Source organism: Rhinoderma darwinii (genome assembly GCF_050947455.1).
Source record: "Rhinoderma darwinii isolate aRhiDar2 chromosome 5 unlocalized genomic scaffold, aRhiDar2.hap1 SUPER_5_unloc_45, whole genome shotgun sequence".
Classification (NCBI taxonomy): Eukaryota; Metazoa; Chordata; class Amphibia; order Anura; family Rhinodermatidae; genus Rhinoderma; species Rhinoderma darwinii.
In genome coordinates this window covers 83308-102724 of record NW_027461804.1, presented here as the reverse complement: position 1 = coordinate 102724, position 19417 = coordinate 83308, and the positions used below count along the sequence as shown (strand labels likewise).

At 47.8% G+C, this 19417-nt stretch overlaps 13 non-coding genes across 13 annotated transcripts; all 13 read right to left on the bottom strand.

The window, feature by feature from the left end:
• Positions 1–1304: 1304 nt before the first annotated feature.
• LOC142693860 (U2 spliceosomal RNA) lies at positions 1305–1495 on the bottom strand. Its single transcript, XR_012862155.1, has one exon. It is a non-coding gene; the product is annotated as a U2 spliceosomal RNA (small nuclear RNA).
• A 1288-nt stretch (positions 1496–2783) lies between these two features.
• Positions 2784–2974, bottom strand: LOC142693858 (U2 spliceosomal RNA). The gene has a single exon (XR_012862153.1). It is a non-coding gene; the product is annotated as a U2 spliceosomal RNA (small nuclear RNA).
• Positions 2975–4274: 1300 nt separating this feature from the next.
• Positions 4275–4465, bottom strand: LOC142693857 (U2 spliceosomal RNA). The gene has a single exon (XR_012862152.1). It is a non-coding gene; the product is annotated as a U2 spliceosomal RNA (small nuclear RNA).
• Positions 4466–5741: 1276 nt separating this feature from the next.
• On the bottom strand, positions 5742–5932 carry LOC142693856 (U2 spliceosomal RNA). Its single transcript, XR_012862151.1, has one exon. It is a non-coding gene; the product is annotated as a U2 spliceosomal RNA (small nuclear RNA).
• Positions 5933–7220: 1288 nt separating this feature from the next.
• Positions 7221–7411, bottom strand: LOC142693855 (U2 spliceosomal RNA). The gene has a single exon (XR_012862150.1). It is a non-coding gene; the product is annotated as a U2 spliceosomal RNA (small nuclear RNA).
• Positions 7412–8703: 1292 nt separating this feature from the next.
• Positions 8704–8894, bottom strand: LOC142693853 (U2 spliceosomal RNA). Its single transcript, XR_012862149.1, has one exon. It is a non-coding gene; the product is annotated as a U2 spliceosomal RNA (small nuclear RNA).
• A 1288-nt stretch (positions 8895–10182) lies between these two features.
• On the bottom strand, positions 10183–10373 carry LOC142693852 (U2 spliceosomal RNA). Its single transcript, XR_012862148.1, has one exon. It is a non-coding gene; the product is annotated as a U2 spliceosomal RNA (small nuclear RNA).
• Positions 10374–11665: 1292 nt separating this feature from the next.
• Positions 11666–11856, bottom strand: LOC142693851 (U2 spliceosomal RNA). The gene has a single exon (XR_012862147.1). It is a non-coding gene; the product is annotated as a U2 spliceosomal RNA (small nuclear RNA).
• A 1304-nt stretch (positions 11857–13160) lies between these two features.
• Positions 13161–13351, bottom strand: LOC142694389 (U2 spliceosomal RNA). Its single transcript, XR_012862633.1, has one exon. It is a non-coding gene; the product is annotated as a U2 spliceosomal RNA (small nuclear RNA).
• Positions 13352–14631: 1280 nt separating this feature from the next.
• Positions 14632–14822, bottom strand: LOC142693850 (U2 spliceosomal RNA). The gene has a single exon (XR_012862146.1). It is a non-coding gene; the product is annotated as a U2 spliceosomal RNA (small nuclear RNA).
• Positions 14823–16110: 1288 nt separating this feature from the next.
• Positions 16111–16301, bottom strand: LOC142693849 (U2 spliceosomal RNA). Its single transcript, XR_012862145.1, has one exon. It is a non-coding gene; the product is annotated as a U2 spliceosomal RNA (small nuclear RNA).
• A 1296-nt stretch (positions 16302–17597) lies between these two features.
• Positions 17598–17788, bottom strand: LOC142693848 (U2 spliceosomal RNA). The gene has a single exon (XR_012862144.1). It is a non-coding gene; the product is annotated as a U2 spliceosomal RNA (small nuclear RNA).
• Positions 17789–19088: 1300 nt separating this feature from the next.
• On the bottom strand, positions 19089–19279 carry LOC142693846 (U2 spliceosomal RNA). The gene has a single exon (XR_012862142.1). It is a non-coding gene; the product is annotated as a U2 spliceosomal RNA (small nuclear RNA).
• Positions 19280–19417: the final 138 nt, after the last annotated feature.

Here is a 19417-nt window from a genome sequence, read left to right as displayed (position 1 = left end):
AACCCGAACGGGCCGCGCGTTGCCCGAGCCTGCCCGATACTGCTGTTCAGCCCTTGCAGCGATTCAGCCTACTTCTAGGCAATTCCATGGGGCCCTGCAGGCTCACACACTCACAGCTACACGGGAGGTGAATAAAGGCCGGAGAGGAAGCCAGACAGGATTTGCTTCTTTTGCTTGCACCACAATGCAGTGCTGAAAGAGGAGGAATCTACATAAAAACGCCTTCCTGGCAACGCCCAAATGCCCTGCTGCCATGCAGATAAACACTGGCAGCGGCAGCAAGTGCATGCCCACAGCCACCCCTTGTTCCTTCACACCTTGTATCAGCTGTAATCCAGTCCAGTCCAGTGCTGCCTGCTGAGCAGCACTGACCAACACTGCCTGGGCCCAGGCTTTTATCTCTGAGGCCCCATTATGATGTCAGAAAGCTGGCTCTGGAATCCTGAGGGCTCCACTATGACACGTGCAAAGTTCCGTCTGAACTTTATATAAGACGGTGAGGCTCAGTCAGTCACTCAGTGTTGCCTGAGAGGGCAACACTGCAACAGCCGGCCGCCAGGCTGTCTTTTTTTTGCACAGCTAGTTGCCTCCAGGAGGCCACAAGAGGGAGACAAGGGACTGCAAAATGGAAAATAGGCATCCACCAACTTTACAGACAACTTCTCCTTGCTCCTACAACCTCCATCCTTGCACAGTTTGTTATTCTTCTAGGTAACATAGTAACAAATCCAAATTGCTGCTCTCTTTGTAGGCAAGCAAGGCTTTGTTGCAACTGCAATTCTTACTTCTTCTTGAAATGTAGGGACGACAGTACATTCCATCACATCCATCTAGTGTACACAGGTAGGTCCATTGTGGCGGGCAGGCGAGCGGGCGGGCTGCTTTATTGGCTGTTTGCTGTTCCCCTACTCCACTCCACTATTTGACTGTTGTGCTGCATCAATCAATCAATCAATCAATCAATCAATCAATCAATCAATCAATCAATCAATCAATCAATCAATCAGTGGCTGGCTCAGGTGCAGCTCTTTAACTTACCTAAAAGGGAGGGTGGAGAGAAGACAAGGAAGGTGAATGAGGTGTTCCAATGTGAAATGCCGGAAACACAGAAACACAGACGACACACAACAAGAGGTGGCAATCTATTCATTAATTGCATTTAATCAATGAGCTCATTATCACTCATGCATTGTCCAACAGGTGTTGAAATAATGGGATTAAAAGGGGAGATCCCTTCAGAAAGACAGAAACAATAGCAAAGACAAAAAACACTTTTGGAATCTGCTTTTAGTCAACACATAAGGAAAGGGTGCACCGGTCCTGGAAATACTGCAATACCAGGTCAATGCGTGGAGTGGACAGAGCAAGCTCTATTTCCATCTCCCTGTTCTAAAAATCCATTTAATATATGGTCCCCAGATAGGGGACGTATCAGATATTAAACTGATAAGAACAGATACTACACTTGATCTTAGCCAAAAGGCCGAGAAGCGATAACCCGAACGGGCCGCGCGTTGCCCGAGCCTGCCCGATACTGCTGTTCAGCCCTTGCAGCGATTCAGCCTACTTCTAGGCAATTCCATGGGGCCCTGCAGGCTCACACACTCACAGCTACACGGGAGGTGAATAAAGGCCGGAGAGGAAGCCAGACAGGATTTGCTTCTTTTGCTTGCACCACAATGCAGTGCGGAAAGAGGAGGAATCTACATAAAAACGCCTTCCTGGCAACGCCCAAATGCCCTGCTGCCATGCAGATAAACACTGGCAGCGGCAGCAAGTGCATGCCCACAGCCACCCCTTGTTCCTTCACACCTTGTATCAGCTGTAATCCAGTCCAGTCCAGTGCTGCCTGCTGAGCAGCACTGACCAACACTGCCTGGGCCCAGGCTTTTATCTCTGAGGCCCCATTATGATGTCAGAAAGCTGGCTCTGGAATCCTGAGGGCTCCACTATGACACGTGCAAAGTTCCGTCTGAACTTTATATAAGACGGTGAGGCTCAGTCAGTCACTCAGTGTTGCCTGAGAGGGCAACACTGCAACAGCCGGCCGCCAGGCTGTCTTTTTTTTGCACAGCTATTTGCCTCCAGGAGGCCACAAGAGGGAGACAAGGGACTGCAAAATGGAAAATAGGCATCCACCAACTTTACAGACAACTTCTCCTTGCTCCTACAACCTCCATCCTTGCACAGTTTGTTATTCTTCTAGGTAACATAGTAACAAATCCAAATTGCTGCTCTCTTTGTAGGCAAGCAAGGCTTTGTTGCAACTGCAATTCTTACTTCTTCTTGAAATGTAGGGACGACAGTACATTCCATCACATCCATCTAGTGTACACAGGTAGGTCCATTGTGGCGGGCAGGCGAGCGGGCGGGCTGCTTTATTGGCTGTTTGCTGTTCCCCTACTCCACTCCACTATTTGACTGTTGTGCTGCATCAATCAATCAATCAATCAATCAATCAATCAATCAATCAATCAATCAATCAGTGGCTGGCTCAGGTGCAGCTCTTTAACTTACCTAAAAGGGAGGGCGGAGAGAAGACAAGGAAGGTGAATGAGGTGTTCCAATGTGAAATGCCGGAAACACAGAAACACAGACGACACACAACAAGAGGTGGCAATCTATTCATTAATTGCATTTAATCAATGAGCTCATTATCACTCATGCATTGTCCAACAGGTGTTGAAATAATGGGATTAAAAGGGGAGATCCCTTCAGAAAGACAGAAACAATAGCAAAGACAAAAAACACTTTTGGAATCTGCTTTTAGTCAACACATAAGGAAAGGGTGCACCGGTCCTGGAAATACTGCAATACCAGGTCAATGCGTGGAGTGGACAGAGCAAGCTCTATTTCCATCTCCCTGTTCTAAAAATCCATTTAATATATGGTCCCCAGATAGGGGACGTATCAGATATTAAACTGATAAGAACAGATACTACACTTGATCTTAGCCAAAAGGCCGAGAAGCGATAACCCGAACGGGCCGCGCGTTGCCCGAGCCTGCCCGATACTGCTGTTCAGCCCTTGCAGCGATTCAGCCTACTTCTAGGCAATTCCATGGGGCCCTGCAGGCTCACACACTCACAGCTACACGGGAGGTGAATAAAGGCCGGAGAGGAAGCCAGACAGGATTTGCTTCTTTTGCTTGCACCACAATGCAGTGCTGAAAGAGGAGGAATCTACATAAAAACGCCTTCCTGGCAACGCCCAAATGCCCTGCTGCCATGCAGATAAACACTGGCAGCGGCAGCAAGTGCATGCCCACAGCCACCCCTTGTTCCTTCACACCTTGTATCAGCTGTAATCCAGTCCAGTCCAGTGCTGCCTGCTGAGCAGCACTGACCAACACTGCCTGGGCCCAGGCTTTTATCTCTGAGGCCCCATTATGATGTCAGAAAGCTGGCTCTGGAATCCTGAGGGCTCCACTATGACACGTGCAAAGTTCCGTCTGAACTTTATATAAGACGGTGAGGCTCAGTCAGTCACTCAGTGTTGCCTGAGAGGGCAACACTGCAACAGCCGGCCGCCAGGCTGTCTTTTTTTTGCACAGCTAGTTGCCTCCAGGAGGCCACAAGAGGGAGACAAGGGACTGCAAAATGGAAAATAGGCATCCACCAACTTTACAGACAACTTCTCCTTGCTCCTACAACCTCCATCCTTGCACAGTTTGTTATTCTTCTAGGTAACATAGTAACAAATCCAAATTGCTGCTCTCTTTGTAGGCAAGCAAGGCTTTGTTGCAACTGCAATTCTTACTTCTTCTTGAAATGTAGGGACGACAGTACATTCCATCACATCCATCTAGTGTACACAGGTAGGTCCATTGTGGCGGGCAGGCGAGCGGGCGGGCTGCTTTATTGGCTGTTTGCTGTTCCCCTACTCCACTCCACTATTTGACTGTTGTGCTGCATCAATCAATCAATCAATCAATCAATCAATCAATCAATCAATCAATCAATCAATCAATCAATCAGTGGCTGGCTCAGGTGCAGCTCTTTAACTTACCTAAAAGGGAGGGTGGAGAGAAGACAAGGAAGGTGAATGAGGTGTTCCAATGTGAAATGCCGGAAACACAGAAACACAGACGACACACAACAAGAGGTGGCAATCTATTCATTAATTGCATTTAATCAATGAGCTCATTATCACTCATGCATTGTCCAACAGGTGTTGAAATAATGGGATTAAAAGGGGAGATCCCTTCAGAAAGACAGAAACAATAGCAAAGACAAAAAACACTTTTGGAATCTGCTTTTAGTCAACACATAAGGAAAGGGTGCACCGGTCCTGGAAATACTGCAATACCAGGTCAATGCGTGGAGTGGACAGAGCAAGCTCTATTTCCATCTCCCTGTTCTAAAAATCCATTTAATATATGGTCCCCAGATAGGGGACGTATCAGATATTAAACTGATAAGAACAGATACTACACTTGATCTTAGCCAAAAGGCCGAGAAGCGATAACCCGAACGGGCCGCGCGTTGCCCGAGCCTGCCCGATACTGCTGTTCAGCCCTTGCAGCGATTCAGCCTACTTCTAGGCAATTCCATGGGGCCCTGCAGGCTCACACACTCACAGCTACACGGGAGGTGAATAAAGGCCGGAGAGGAAGCCAGACAGGATTTGCTTCTTTTGCTTGCACCACAATGCAGTGCTGAAAGAGGAGGAATCTACATAAAAACGCCTTCCTGGCAACGCCCAAATGCCCTGCTGCCATGCAGATAAACACTGGCAGCGGCAGCAAGTGCATGCCCACAGCCACCCCTTGTTCCTTCACACCTTGTATCAGCTGTAATCCAGTCCAGTCCAGTGCTGCCTGCTGAGCAGCACTGACCAACACTGCCTGGGCCCAGGCTTTTATCTCTGAGGCCCCATTATGATGTCAGAAAGCTGGCTCTGGAATCCTGAGGGCTCCACTATGACACGTGCAAAGTTCCGTCTGAACTTTATATAAGACGGTGAGGCTCAGTCAGTCACTCAGTGTTGCCTGAGAGGGCAACACTGCAACAGCCGGCCGCCAGGCTGTCTTTTTTTTGCACAGCTATTTGCCTCCAGGAGGCCACAAGAGGGAGACAAGGGACTGCAAAATGGAAAATAGGCATCCACCAACTTTACAGACAACTTCTCCTTGCTCCTACAACCTCCATCCTTGCACAGTTTGTTATTCTTCTAGGTAACATAGTAACAAATCCAAATTGCTGCTCTCTTTGTAGGCAAGCAAGGCTTTGTTGCAACTGCAATTCTTACTTCTTCTTGAAATGTAGGGACGACAGTACATTCCATCACATCCATCTAGTGTACACAGGTAGGTCCATTGTGGCGGGCAGGCGAGCGGGCGGGCTGCTTTATTGGCTGTTTGCTGTTCCCCTACTCCACTCCACTATTTGACTGTTGTGCTGCATCAATCAATCAATCAATCAATCAATCAATCAATCAATCAGTGGCTGGCTCAGGTGCAGCTCTTTAACTTACCTAAAAGGGAGGGCGGAGAGAAGACAAGGAAGGTGAATGAGGTGTTCCAATGTGAAATGCCGGAAACACAGAAACACAGACGACACACAACAAGAGGTGGCAATCTATTCATTAATTGCATTTAATCAATGAGCTCATTATCACTCATGCATTGTCCAACAGGTGTTGAAATAATGGGATTAAAAGGGGAGATCCCTTCAGAAAGACAGAAACAATAGCAAAGACAAAAAACACTTTTGGAATCTGCTTTTAGTCAACACATAAGGAAAGGGTGCACCGGTCCTGGAAATACTGCAATACCAGGTCAATGCGTGGAGTGGACAGAGCAAGCTCTATTTCCATCTCCCTGTTCTAAAAATCCATTTAATATATGGTCCCCAGATAGGGGACGTATCAGATATTAAACTGATAAGAACAGATACTACACTTGATCTTAGCCAAAAGGCCGAGAAGCGATAACCCGAACGGGCCGCGCGTTGCCCGAGCCTGCCCGATACTGCTGTTCAGCCCTTGCAGCGATTCAGCCTACTTCTAGGCAATTCCATGGGGCCCTGCAGGCTCACACACTCACAGCTACACGGGAGGTGAATAAAGGCCGGAGAGGAAGCCAGACAGGATTTGCTTCTTTTGCTTGCACCACAATGCAGTGCTGAAAGAGGAGGAATCTACATAAAAACGCCTTCCTGGCAACGCCCAAATGCCCTGCTGCCATGCAGATAAACACTGGCAGCGGCAGCAAGTGCATGCCCACAGCCACCCCTTGTTCCTTCACACCTTGTATCAGCTGTAATCCAGTCCAGTCCAGTGCTGCCTGCTGAGCAGCACTGACCAACACTGCCTGGGCCCAGGCTTTTATCTCTGAGGCCCCATTATGATGTCAGAAAGCTGGCTCTGGAATCCTGAGGGCTCCACTATGACACGTGCAAAGTTCCGTCTGAACTTTATATAAGACGGTGAGGCTCAGTCAGTCACTCAGTGTTGCCTGAGAGGGCAACACTGCAACAGCCGGCCGCCAGGCTGTCTTTTTTTTGCACAGCTAGTTGCCTCCAGGAGGCCACAAGAGGGAGACAAGGGACTGCAAAATGGAAAATAGGCATCCACCAACTTTACAGACAACTTCTCCTTGCTCCTACAACCTCCATCCTTGCACAGTTTGTTATTCTTCTAGGTAACATAGTAACAAATCCAAATTGCTGCTCTCTTTGTAGGCAAGCAAGGCTTTGTTGCAACTGCAATTCTTACTTCTTCTTGAAATGTAGGGACGACAGTACATTCCATCACATCCATCTAGTGTACACAGGTAGGTCCATTGTGGCGGGCAGGCGAGCGGGCGGGCTGCTTTATTGGCTGTTTGCTGTTCCCCTACTCCACTCCACTATTTGACTGTTGTGCTGCATCAATCAATCAATCAATCAATCAATCAATCAATCAATCAATCAATCAATCAGTGGCTGGCTCAGGTGCAGCTCTTTAACTTACCTAAAAGGGAGGGCGGAGAGAAGACAAGGAAGGTGAATGAGGTGTTCCAATGTGAAATGCCGGAAACACAGAAACACAGACGGCACACAACAAGAGGTGGCAATCTATTCATTAATTGCATTTAATCAATGAGCTCATTATCACTCATGCATTGTCCAACAGGTGTTGAAATAATGGGATTAAAAGGGGAGATCCCTTCAGAAAGACAGAAACAATAGCAAAGACAAAAAACACTTTTGGAATCTGCTTTTAGTCAACACATAAGGAAAGGGTGCACCGGTCCTGGAAATACTGCAATACCAGGTCAATGCGTGGAGTGGACAGAGCAAGCTCTATTTCCATCTCCCTGTTCTAAAAATCCATTTAATATATGGTCCCCAGATAGGGGACGTATCAGATATTAAACTGATAAGAACAGATACTACACTTGATCTTAGCCAAAAGGCCGAGAAGCGATAACCCGAACGGGCCGCGCGTTGCCCGAGCCTGCCCGATACTGCTGTTCAGCCCTTGCAGCGATTCAGCCTACTTCTAGGCAATTCCATGGGGCCCTGCAGGCTCACACACTCACAGCTACACGGGAGGTGAATAAAGGCCGGAGAGGAAGCCAGACAGGATTTGCTTCTTTTGCTTGCACCACAATGCAGTGCTGAAAGAGGAGGAATCTACATAAAAACGCCTTCCTGGCAACGCCCAAATGCCCTGCTGCCATGCAGATAAACACTGGCAGCGGCAGCAAGTGCATGCCCACAGCCACCCCATGTTCCTTCACACCTTGTATCAGCTGTAATCCAGTCCAGTCCAGTGCTGCCTGCTGAGCAGCACTGACCAACACTGCCTGGGCCCAGGCTTTTATCTCTGAGGCCCCATTATGATGTCAGAAAGCTGGCTCTGGAATCCTGAGGGCTCCACTATGACACGTGCAAAGTTCCGTCTGAACTTTATATAAGACGGTGAGGCTCAGTCAGTCACTCAGTGTTGCCTGAGAGGGCAACACTGCAACAGCCGGCCGCCAGGCTGTCTTTTTTTTGCACAGCTAGTTGCCTCCAGGAGGCCACAAGAGGGAGACAAGGGACTGCAAAATGGAAAATAGGCATCCACCAACTTTACAGACAACTTCTCCTTGCTCCTACAACCTCCATCCTTGCACAGTTTGTTATTCTTCTAGGTAACATAGTAACAAATCCAAATTGCTGCTCTCTTTGTAGGCAAGCAAGGCTTTGTTGCAACTGCAATTCTTACTTCTTCTTGAAATGTAGGGACGACAGTACATTCCATCACATCCATCTAGTGTACACAGGTAGGTCCATTGTGGCGGGCAGGCGAGCGGGCGGGCTGCTTTATTGGCTGTTTGCTGTTCCCCTACTCCACTCCACTATTTGACTGTTGTGCTGCATCAATCAATCAATCAATCAATCAATCAATCAATCAATCAATCAATCAATCAATCAGTGGCTGGCTCAGGTGCAGCTCTTTAACTTACCTAAAAGGGAGGGCGGAGAGAAGACAAGGAAGGTGAATGAGGTGTTCCAATGTGAAATGCCGGAAACACAGAAACACAGACGACACACAACAAGAGGTGGCAATCTATTCATTAATTGCATTTAATCAATGAGCTCATTATCACTCATGCATTGTCCAACAGGTGTTGAAATAATGGGATTAAAAGGGGAGATCCCTTCAGAAAGACAGAAACAATAGCAAAGACAAAAAACACTTTTGGAATCTGCTTTTAGTCAACACATAAGGAAAGGGTGCACCGGTCCTGGAAATACTGCAATACCAGGTCAATGCGTGGAGTGGACAGAGCAAGCTCTATTTCCATCTCCCTGTTCTAAAAATCCATTTAATATATGGTCCCCAGATAGGGGACGTATCAGATATTAAACTGATAAGAACAGATACTACACTTGATCTTAGCCAAAAGGCCGAGAAGCGATAACCCGAACGGGCCGCGCGTTGCCCGAGCCTGCCCGATACTGCTGTTCAGCCCTTGCAGCGATTCAGCCTACTTCTAGGCAATTCCATGGGGCCCTGCAGGCTCACACACTCACAGCTACACGGGAGGTGAATAAAGGCCGGAGAGGAAGCCAGACAGGATTTGCTTCTTTTGCTTGCACCACAATGCAGTGCTGAAAGAGGAGGAATCTACATAAAAATGCCTTCCTGGCAACGCCCAAATGCCCTGCTGCCATGCAGATAAACACTGGCAGCGGCAGCAAGTGCATGCCCACAGCCACCCCTTGTTCCTTCACACCTTGTATCAGCTGTAATCCAGTCCAGTCCAGTGCTGCCTGCTGAGCAGCACTGACCAACACTGCCTGGGCCCAGGCTTTTATCTCTGAGGCCCCATTATGATGTCAGAAAGCTGGCTCTGGAATCCTGAGGGCTCCACTATGACACGTGCAAAGTTCCGTCTGAACTTTATATAAGACGGTGAGGCTCAGTCAGTCACTCAGTGTTGCCTGAGAGGGCAACACTGCAACAGCCGGCCGCCAGGCTGTCTTTTTTTTGCACAGCTAGTTGCCTCCAGGAGGCCACAAGAGGGAGACAAGGGACTGCAAAATGGAAAATAGGCATCCACCAACTTTACAGACAACTTCTCCTTGCTCCTACAACCTCCATCCTTGCACAGTTTGTTATTCTTCTAGGTAACATAGTAACAAATCCAAATTGCTGCTCTCTTTGTAGGCAAGCAAGGCTTTGTTGCAACTGCAATTCTTACTTCTTCTTGAAATGTAGGGACGACAGTACATTCCATCACATCCATCTAGTGTACACAGGTAGGTCCATTGTGGCGGGCAGGCGAGCGGGCGGGCTGCTTTATTGGCTGTTTGCTGTTCCCCTACTCCACTCCACTATTTGACTGTTGTGCTGCATCAATCAATCAATCAATCAATCAATCAATCAATCAATCAATCAATCAATCAGTGGCTGGCTCAGGTGCAGCTCTTTAACTTACCTAAAAGGGAGGGCGGAGAGAAGACAAGGAAGGTGAATGAGGTGTTCCAATGTGAAATGCCGGAAACACAGAAACACAGACGACACACAACAAGAGGTGGCAATCTATTCATTAATTGCATTTAATCAATGAGCTCATTATCACTCATGCATTGTCCAACAGGTGTTGAAATAATGGGATTAAAAGGGGAGATCCCTTCAGAAAGACAGAAACAATAGCAAAGACAAAAAACACTTTTGGAATCTGCTTTTAGTCAACACATAAGGAAAGGGTGCACCGGTCCTGGAAATACTGCAATACCAGGTCAATGCGTGGAGTGGACAGAGCAAGCTCTATTTCCATCTCCCTGTTCTAAAAATCCATTTAATATATGGTCCCCAGATAGGGGACGTATCAGATATTAAACTGATAAGAACAGATACTACACTTGATCTTAGCCAAAAGGCCGAGAAGCGATAACCCGAACGGGCCGCGCGTTGCCCGAGCCTGCCCGATACTGCTGTTCAGCCCTTGCAGCGATTCAGCCTACTTCTAGGCAATTCCATGGGGCCCTGCAGGCTCACACACTCACAGCTACACGGGAGGTGAATAAAGGCCGGAGAGGAAGCCAGACAGGATTTGCTTCTTTTGCTTGCACCACAATGCAGTGCTGAAAGAGGAGGAATCTACATAAAAACGCCTTCCTGGCAACGCCCAAATGCCCTGCTGCCATGCAGATAAACACTGGCAGCGGCAGCAAGTGCATGCCCACAGCCACCCCTTGTTCCTTCACACCTTGTATCAGCTGTAATCCAGTCCAGTCCAGTGCTGCCTGCTGAGCAGCACTGACCAACACTGCCTGGGCCCAGGCTTTTATCTCTGAGGCCCCATTATGATGTCAGAAAGCTGGCTCTGGAATCCTGAGGGCTCCACTATGACACGTGCAAAGTTCCGTCTGAACTTTATATAAGACGGTGAGGCTCAGTCAGTCACTCAGTGTTGCCTGAGAGGGCAACACTGCAACAGCCGGCCGCCAGGCTGTCTTTTTTTTGCACAGCTAGTTGCCTCCAGGAGGCCACAGGAGGGAGACAAGGGACTGCAAAATGGAAAATAGGCATCCACCAACTTTACAGACAACTTCTCCTTGCTCCTACAACCTCCATCCTTGCACAGTTTGTTATTCTTCTAGGTAACATAGTAACAAATCCAAATTGCTGCTCTCTTTGTAGGCAAGCAAGGCTTTGTTGCAACTGCAATTCTTACTTCTTCTTGAAATGTAGGGACGACAGTACATTCCATCACATCCATCTAGTGTACACAGGTAGGTCCATTGTGGCGGGCAGGCGAGCGGGCGGGCTGCTTTATTGGCTGTTTGCTGTTCCCCTACTCCACTCCACTATTTGACTGTTGTGCTGCATCAATCAATCAATCAATCAATCAATCAATCAATCAATCAATCAATCAATCAATCAGTGGCTGGCTCAGGTGCAGCTCTTTAACTTACCTAAAAGGGAGGGCGGAGAGAAGACAAGGAAGGTGAATGAGGTGTTCCAATGTGAAATGCCGGAAACACAGAAACACAGACGACACACAACAAGAGGTGGCAATCTATTCATTAATTGCATTTAATCAATGAGCTCATTATCACTCATGCATTGTCCAACAGGTGTTGAAATAATGGGATTAAAAGGGGAGATCCCTTCAGAAAGACAGAAACAATAGCAAAGACAAAAAACACTTTTGGAATCTGCTTTTAGTCAACACATAAGGAAAGGGTGCACCGGTCCTGGAAATACTGCAATACCAGGTCAATGCGTGGAGTGGACAGAGCAAGCTCTATTTCCATCTCCCTGTTCTAAAAATCCATTTAATATATGGTCCCCAGATAGGGGACGTATCAGATATTAAACTGATAAGAACAGATACTACACTTGATCTTAGCCAAAAGGCCGAGAAGCGATAACCCGAACGGGCCGCGCGTTGCCCGAGCCTGCCCGATACTGCTGTTCAGCCCTTGCAGCGATTCAGCCTACTTCTAGGCAATTCCATGGGGCCCTGCAGGCTCACACACTCACAGCTACACGGGAGGTGAATAAAGGCCGGAGAGGAAGCCAGACAGGATTTGCTTCTTTTGCTTGCACCACAATGCAGTGCTGAAAGAGGAGGAATCTACATAAAAACGCCTTCCTGGCAACGCCCAAATGCCCTGCTGCCATGCAGATAAACACTGGCAGCGGCAGCAAGTGCATGCCCACAGCCACCCCTTGTTCCTTCACACCTTGTATCAGCTGTAATCCAGTCCAGTCCAGTGCTGCCTGCTGAGCAGCACTGACCAACACTGCCTGGGCCCAGGCTTTTATCTCTGAGGCCCCATTATGATGTCAGAAAGCTGGCTCTGGAATCCTGAGGGCTCCACTATGACACGTGCAAAGTTCCGTCTGAACTTTATATAAGACGGTGAGGCTCAGTCAGTCACTCAGTGTTGCCTGAGAGGGCAACACTGCAACAGCCGGCCGCCAGGCTGTCTTTTTTTTGCACAGCTAGTTGCCTCCAGGAGGCCACAAGAGGGAGACAAGGGACTGCAAAATGGAAAATAGGCATCCACCAACTTTACAGACAACTTCTCCTTGCTCCTACAACCTCCATCCTTGCACAGTTTGTTATTCTTCTAGGTAACATAGTAACAAATCCAAATTGCTGCTCTCTTTGTAGGCAAGCAAGGCTTTGTTGCAACTGCAATTCTTACTTCTTCTTGAAATGTAGGGACGACAGTACATTCCATCACATCCATCTAGTGTACACAGGTAGGTCCATTGTGGCGGGCAGGCGAGCGGGCGGGCTGCTTTATTGGCTGTTTGCTGTTCCCCTACTCCACTCCACTATTTGACTGTTGTGCTGCATCAATCAATCAATCAATCAATCAATCAATCAATCAATCAATCAATCAATCAATCAATCAATCAATCAGTGGCTGGCTCAGGTGCAGCTCTTTAACTTACCTAAAAGGGAGGGCGGAGAGAAGACAAGGAAGGTGAATGAGGTGTTCCAATGTGAAATGCCGGAAACACAGAAACACAGACGACACACAACAAGAGGTGGCAATCTATTCATTAATTGCATTTAATCAATGAGCTCATTATCACTCATGCATTGTCCAACAGGTGTTGAAATAATGGGATTAAAAGGGGAGATCCCTTCAGAAAGACAGAAACAATAGCAAAGACAAAAAACACTTTTGGAATCTGCTTTTAGTCAACACATAAGGAAAGGGTGCACCGGTCCTGGAAATACTGCAATACCAGGTCAATGCGTGGAGTGGACAGAGCAAGCTCTATTTCCATCTCCCTGTTCTAAAAATCCATTTAATATATGGTCCCCAGATAGGGGACGTATCAGATATTAAACTGATAAGAACAGATACTACACTTGATCTTAGCCAAAAGGCTGAGAAGCGATAACCCGAACGGGCCGCGCGTTGCCCGAGCCTGCCCGATACTGCTGTTCAGCCCTTGCAGCGATTCAGCCTACTTCTAGGCAATTCCATGGGGCCCTGCAGGCTCACACACTCACAGCTACACGGGAGGTGAATAAAGGCCGGAGAGGAAGCCAGACAGGATTTGCTTCTTTTGCTTGCACCACAATGCAGTGCTGAAAGAGGAGGAATCTACATAAAAACGCCTTCCTGGCAACGCCCAAATGCCCTGCTGCCATGCAGATAAACACTGGCAGCGGCAGCAAGTGCATGCCCACAGCCACCCCTTGTTCCTTCACACCTTGTATCAGCTGTAATCCAGTCCAGTCCAGTGCTGCCTGCTGAGCAGCACTGACCAACACTGCCTGGGCCCAGGCTTTTATCTCTGAGGCCCCATTATGATGTCAGAAAGCTGGCTCTGGAATCCTGAGGGCTCCACTATGACACGTGCAAAGTTCCGTCTGAACTTTATATAAGACGGTGAGGCTCAGTCAGTCACTCAGTGTTGCCTGAGAGGGCAACACTGCAACAGCCGGCCGCCAGGCTGTCTTTTTTTTGCACAGCTAGTTGCCTCCAGGAGGCCACAAGAGGGAGACAAGGGACTAAAAAATGGAAAATAGGCATCCACCAACTTTACAGACAACTTCTCCTTGCTCCTACAACCTCCATCCTTGCACAGTTTGTTATTCTTCTAGGTAACATAGTAACAAATCCAAATTGCTGCTCTCTTTGTAGGCAAGCAAGGCTTTGTTGCAACTGCAATTCTTACTTCTTCTTGAAATGTAGGGACGACAGTACATTCCATCACATCCATCTAGTGTACACAGGTAGGTCCATTGTGGCGGGCAGGCGAGCGGGCGGGCTGCTTTATTGGCTGTTTGCTGTTCCCCTACTCCACTCCACTATTTGACTGTTGTGCTGCATCAATCAATCAATCAATCAATCAATCAATCAATCAATCAATCAGTGGCTGGCTCAGGTGCAGCTCTTTAACTTACCTAAAAGGGAGGGCGGAGAGAAGACAAGGAAGGTGAATGAGGTGTTCCAATGTGAAATGCCGGAAACACAGAAACACAGACGACACACAACAAGAGGTGGCAATCTATTCATTAATTGCATTTAATCAATGAGCTCATTATCACTCATGCATTGTCCAACAGGTGTTGAAATAATGGGATTAAAAGGGGAGATCCCTTCAGAAAGACAGAAACAATAGCAAAGACAAAAAACACTTTTGGAATCTGCTTTTAGTCAACATATAAGGAAAGGGTGCACCGGTCCTGGAAATACTGCAATACCAGGTCAATGCGTGGAGTGGACAGAGCAAGCTCTATTTCCATCTCCCTGTTCTAAAAATCCATTTAATATATGGTCCCCAGATAGGGGACGTATCAGATATTAAACTGATAAGAACAGATACTACACTTGATCTTAGCCAAAAGGCCGAGAAGCGATAACCCGAACGGGCCGCGCGTTGCCCGAGCCTGCCCGATACTGCTGTTCAGCCCTTGCAGCGATTCAGCCTACTTCTAGGCAATTCCATGGGGCCCTGCAGGCTCACACACTCACAGCTACACGGGAGGTGAATAAAGGCCGGAGAGGAAGCCAGACAGGATTTGCTTCTTTTGCTTGCACCACAATGCAGTGCTGAAAGAGGAGGAATCTACATAAAAACGCCTTCCTGGCAACGCCCAAATGCCCTGCTGCCATGCAGATAAACACTGGCAGCGGCAGCAAGTGCATGCCCACAGCCACCCCTTGTTCCTTCACACCTTGTATCAGCTGTAATCCAGTCCAGTCCAGTGCTGCCTGCTGAGCAGCACTGACCAACACTGCCTGGGCCCAGGCTTTTATCTCTGAGGCCCCATTATGATGTCAGAAAGCTGGCTCTGGAATCCTGAGGGCTCCACTATGACACGTGCAAAGTTCCGTCTGAACTTTATATAAGACAGTGAGGCTCAGTCAGTCACTCAGTGTTGCCTGAGAGGGCAACACTGCAACAGCCGGCCGCCAGGCTGTCTTTTTTTTGCACAGCTAGTTGCCTCCAGGAGGCCACAAGAGGGAGACAAGGGACTGCAAAATGGAAAATAGGCATCCACCAACTTTACAGACAACTTCTCCTTGCTCCTACAACCTCCATCCTTGCACAGTTTGTTATTCTTCTAGGTAACATAGTAACAAATCCAAATTGCTGCTCTCTTTGTAGGCAAGCAAGGCTTTGTTGCAACTGCAATTCTTACTTCTTCTTGAAATGTAGGGACGACAGTACATTCCATCACATCCATCTAGTGTACACAGGTAGGTCCATTGTGGCGGGCAGGCGAGCGGGCGGGCTGCTTTATTGGCTGTTTGCTGTTCCCCTACTCTACTCCACTATTTGACTGTTGTGCTGCATCAATCAATCAATCAATCAATCAATCAATCAATCAATCAATCAATCAATCAGTGGCTGGCTCAGGTGCAGCTCTTTAACTTACCTAAAAGGGAGGGCGGAGAGAAGACAAGGAAGGTGAATGAGGTGTTCCAATGTGAAATGCCGGAAACACAGAAACACAGACGACACACAACAAGAGGTGGCAATCTATTCATTAATTGCATTTAATCAATGAGCTCATTATCACTCATGCATTGTCCAACAGGTGTTGAAATAATGGGATTAAAAGGGGAGATCCCTTCAGAAAGACAGAAACAATAGCAAAGACAAAAAACACTTTTGGAATCTGCTTTTAGTCAACACATAAGGAAAGGGTGCACCGGTCCTGGAAATACTGCAATACCAGGTCAATGCGTGGAGTGGACAGAGCAAGCTCTATTTCCATCTCCCTGTTCTAAAAATCCATTTAATATATGGTCCCCAGATAGGGGACGTATCAGATATTAAACTGATAAGAACAGATACTACACTTGATCTTAGCCAAAAGGCCGAGAAGCGATAACCCGAACGGGCCGCGCGTTGCCCGAGCCTGCCCGATACTGCTGTTCAGCCCTTGCAGCGATTCAGCCTACTTCTAGGCAATTCCATGGGGCCCTGCAGGCTCACACACTCACAGCTACACGGGAGGTGAATAAAGGCCGGAGAGGAAGCCAGACAGGATTTGCTTCTTTTGCTTGCACCACAATGCAGTGCTGAAAGAGGAGGAATCTACATAAAAACGCCTTCCTGGCAACGCCCAAATGCCCTGCTGCCATGCAGATAAACACTGGCAGCGGCAGCAAGTGCATGCCCACAGCCACCCCTTGTTCCTTCACACCTTGTATCAGCTGTAATCCAGTCCAGTCCAGTGCTGCCTGCTGAGCAGCACTGACCAACACTGCCTGGGCCCAGGCTTTTATCTCTGAGGCCCCATTATGATGTCAGAAAGCTGGCTCTGGAATCCTGAGGGCTCCACTATGACACGTGCAAAGTTCCGTCTGAACTTTATATAAGACGGTGAGGCTCAGTCAGTCACTCAGTGTTGCCTGAGAGGGCAACACTGCAACAGCCGGCCGCCAGGCTGTCTTTTTTTTGCACAGCTAGTTGCCTCCAGGAGGCCACAAGAGGGAGACAAGGGACTGCAAAATGGAAAATAGGCATCCACCAACTTTACAGACAACTTCTCCTTGCTCCTACAACCTCCATCCTTGCACAGTTTGTTATTCTTCTAGGTAACATAGTAACAAATCCAAATTGCTGCTCTCTTTGTAGGCAAGCAAGGCTTTGTTGCAACTGCAATTCTTACTTCTTCTTGAAATGTAGGGACGACAGTACATTCCATCACATCCATCTAGTGTACACAGGTAGGTCCATTGTGGCGGGCAGGCGAGCGGGCGGGCTGCTTTATTGGCTGTTTGCTGTTCCCCTACTCCACTCCACTATTTGACTGTTGTGCTGCATCAATCAATCAATCAATCAATCAATCAATCAATCAATCAATCAATCAATCAATCAATCAGTGGCTGGCTCAGGTGCAGCTCTTTAACTTACCTAAAAGGGAGGGCGGAGAGAAGACAAGGAAGGTGAATGAGGTGTTCCAATGTGAAATGCCGGAAACACAGAAACACAGACGACACACAACAAGAGGTGGCAATCTATTCATTAATTGCATTTAATCAATGAGCTCATTATCACTCATGCATTGTCCAACAGGTGTTGAAATAATGGGATTAAAAGGGGAGATCCCTTCAGAAAGACAGAAACAATAGCAAAGACAAAAAACACTTTTGGAATCTGCTTTTAGTCAACACATAAGGAAAGGGTGCACCGGTCCTGGAAATACTGCAATACCAGGTCAATGCGTGGAGTGGACAGAGCAAGCTCTATTTCCATCTCCCTGTTCTAAAAATCCATTTAATATATGGTCCCCAGATAGGGGACGTATCAGATATTAAACTGATAAGAACAGATACTACACTTGATCTTAGCCAAAAGGCCGAGAAGCGATAACCCGAACGGGCCGCGCGTTGCCCGAGCCTGCCCGATACTGCTGTTCAGCCCTTGCAGCGATTCAGCCTACTTCTAGGCAATTCCATGGGGCCCTGCAGGCTCACACACTCACAGCTACACGGGAGGTGAATAAAGGCCGGAGAGGAAGCCAGACAGGATTTGCTTCTTTTGCTTGCACCACAATGCAGTGCTGAAAGAGGAGGAATCTACATAAAAATGCCTTCCTGGCAACGCCCAAATGCCCTGCTGCCATGCAGATAAACACTGGCAGCGGCAGCAAGTGCATGCCCACAGCCACCCCTTGTTCCTTCACACCTTGTATCAGCTGTAATCCAGTCCAGTCCAGTGCTGCCTGCTGAGCAGCACTGACCAACACTGCCTGGGCCCAGGCTTTTATCTCTGAGGCCCCATTATGATGTCAGAAAGCTGGCTCTGGAATCCTGAGGGCTCCACTATGACACGTGCAAAGTTCCGTCTGAACTTTATATAAGACGGTGAGGCTCAGTCAGTCACTCAGTGTTGCCTGAGAGGGCAACACTGCAACAGCCGGCCGCCAGGCTGTCTTTTTTTTGCACAGCTAGTTGCCTCCAGGAGGCCACAAGAGGGAGACAAGGGACTGCAAAATGGAAAATAGGCATCCACCAACTTTACAGACAACTTCTCCTTGCTCCTACAACCTCCATCCTTGCACAGTTTGTTATTCTTCTAGGTAACATAGTAACAAATCCAAATTGCTGCTCTCTTTGTAAGCAAGCAAGGCTTTGTTGCAACTGCAATTCTTACTTCTTCTTGAAATGTAGGGACGACAGTACATTCCATCACATCCATCTAGTGTACACAGGTAGGTCCATTGTGGCGGGCAGGCGAGCGGGCGGGCTGCTTTATTGGCTGTTTGCTGTTCCCCTACTCCACTCCACTATTTGACTGTTGTGCTGCATCAATCAATCAATCAATCAATCAATCAATCAATCAATCAATCAATCAATCAAGCAATCAATCAGTGGCTGGCTCAGGTGCAGCTCTTTAACTTACCTAAAAGGGAGGGCGGAGAGAAGACAAGGAAGGTGAATGAGGTGTTCCAATGTGAAATGCCGGAAACACAGAAACACAGACGACACACAACAAGAGGTGGCAATCTATTCATTAATTGCATTTAATCAATGAGCTCATTATCACTCATGCATTGTCCAACAGGTGTTGAAATAATGGGATTAAAAGGGGAGATCCCTTCAGAAAGACAGAAACAATAGCAAAGACAAAAAACACTTTTGGAATCTGCTTTTAGTCAACACATAAGGAAAGGGTGCACCGGTCCTGGAAATACTGCAATACCAGGTCAATGCGTGGAGTGGACAGAGCAAGCTCTATTTCCATCTCCCTGTTCTAAAAATCCATTTAATATATGGTCCCCAGATAGGGGACGTATCAGATATTAAACTGATAAGAACAGATACTACACTTGATCTTAGCCAAAAGGCCGAGAAGCGATAACCCGAACGGGCCGCGCGTTGCCCGAGCCTGCCCGATACTGCTGTTCAGCCCTTGCAGCGATTCAGCCTACTTCTAGGCAATTCCATGGGGCCCTGCAGGCTCACACACTCACAGCTACACGGGAGGTGAATAAAGG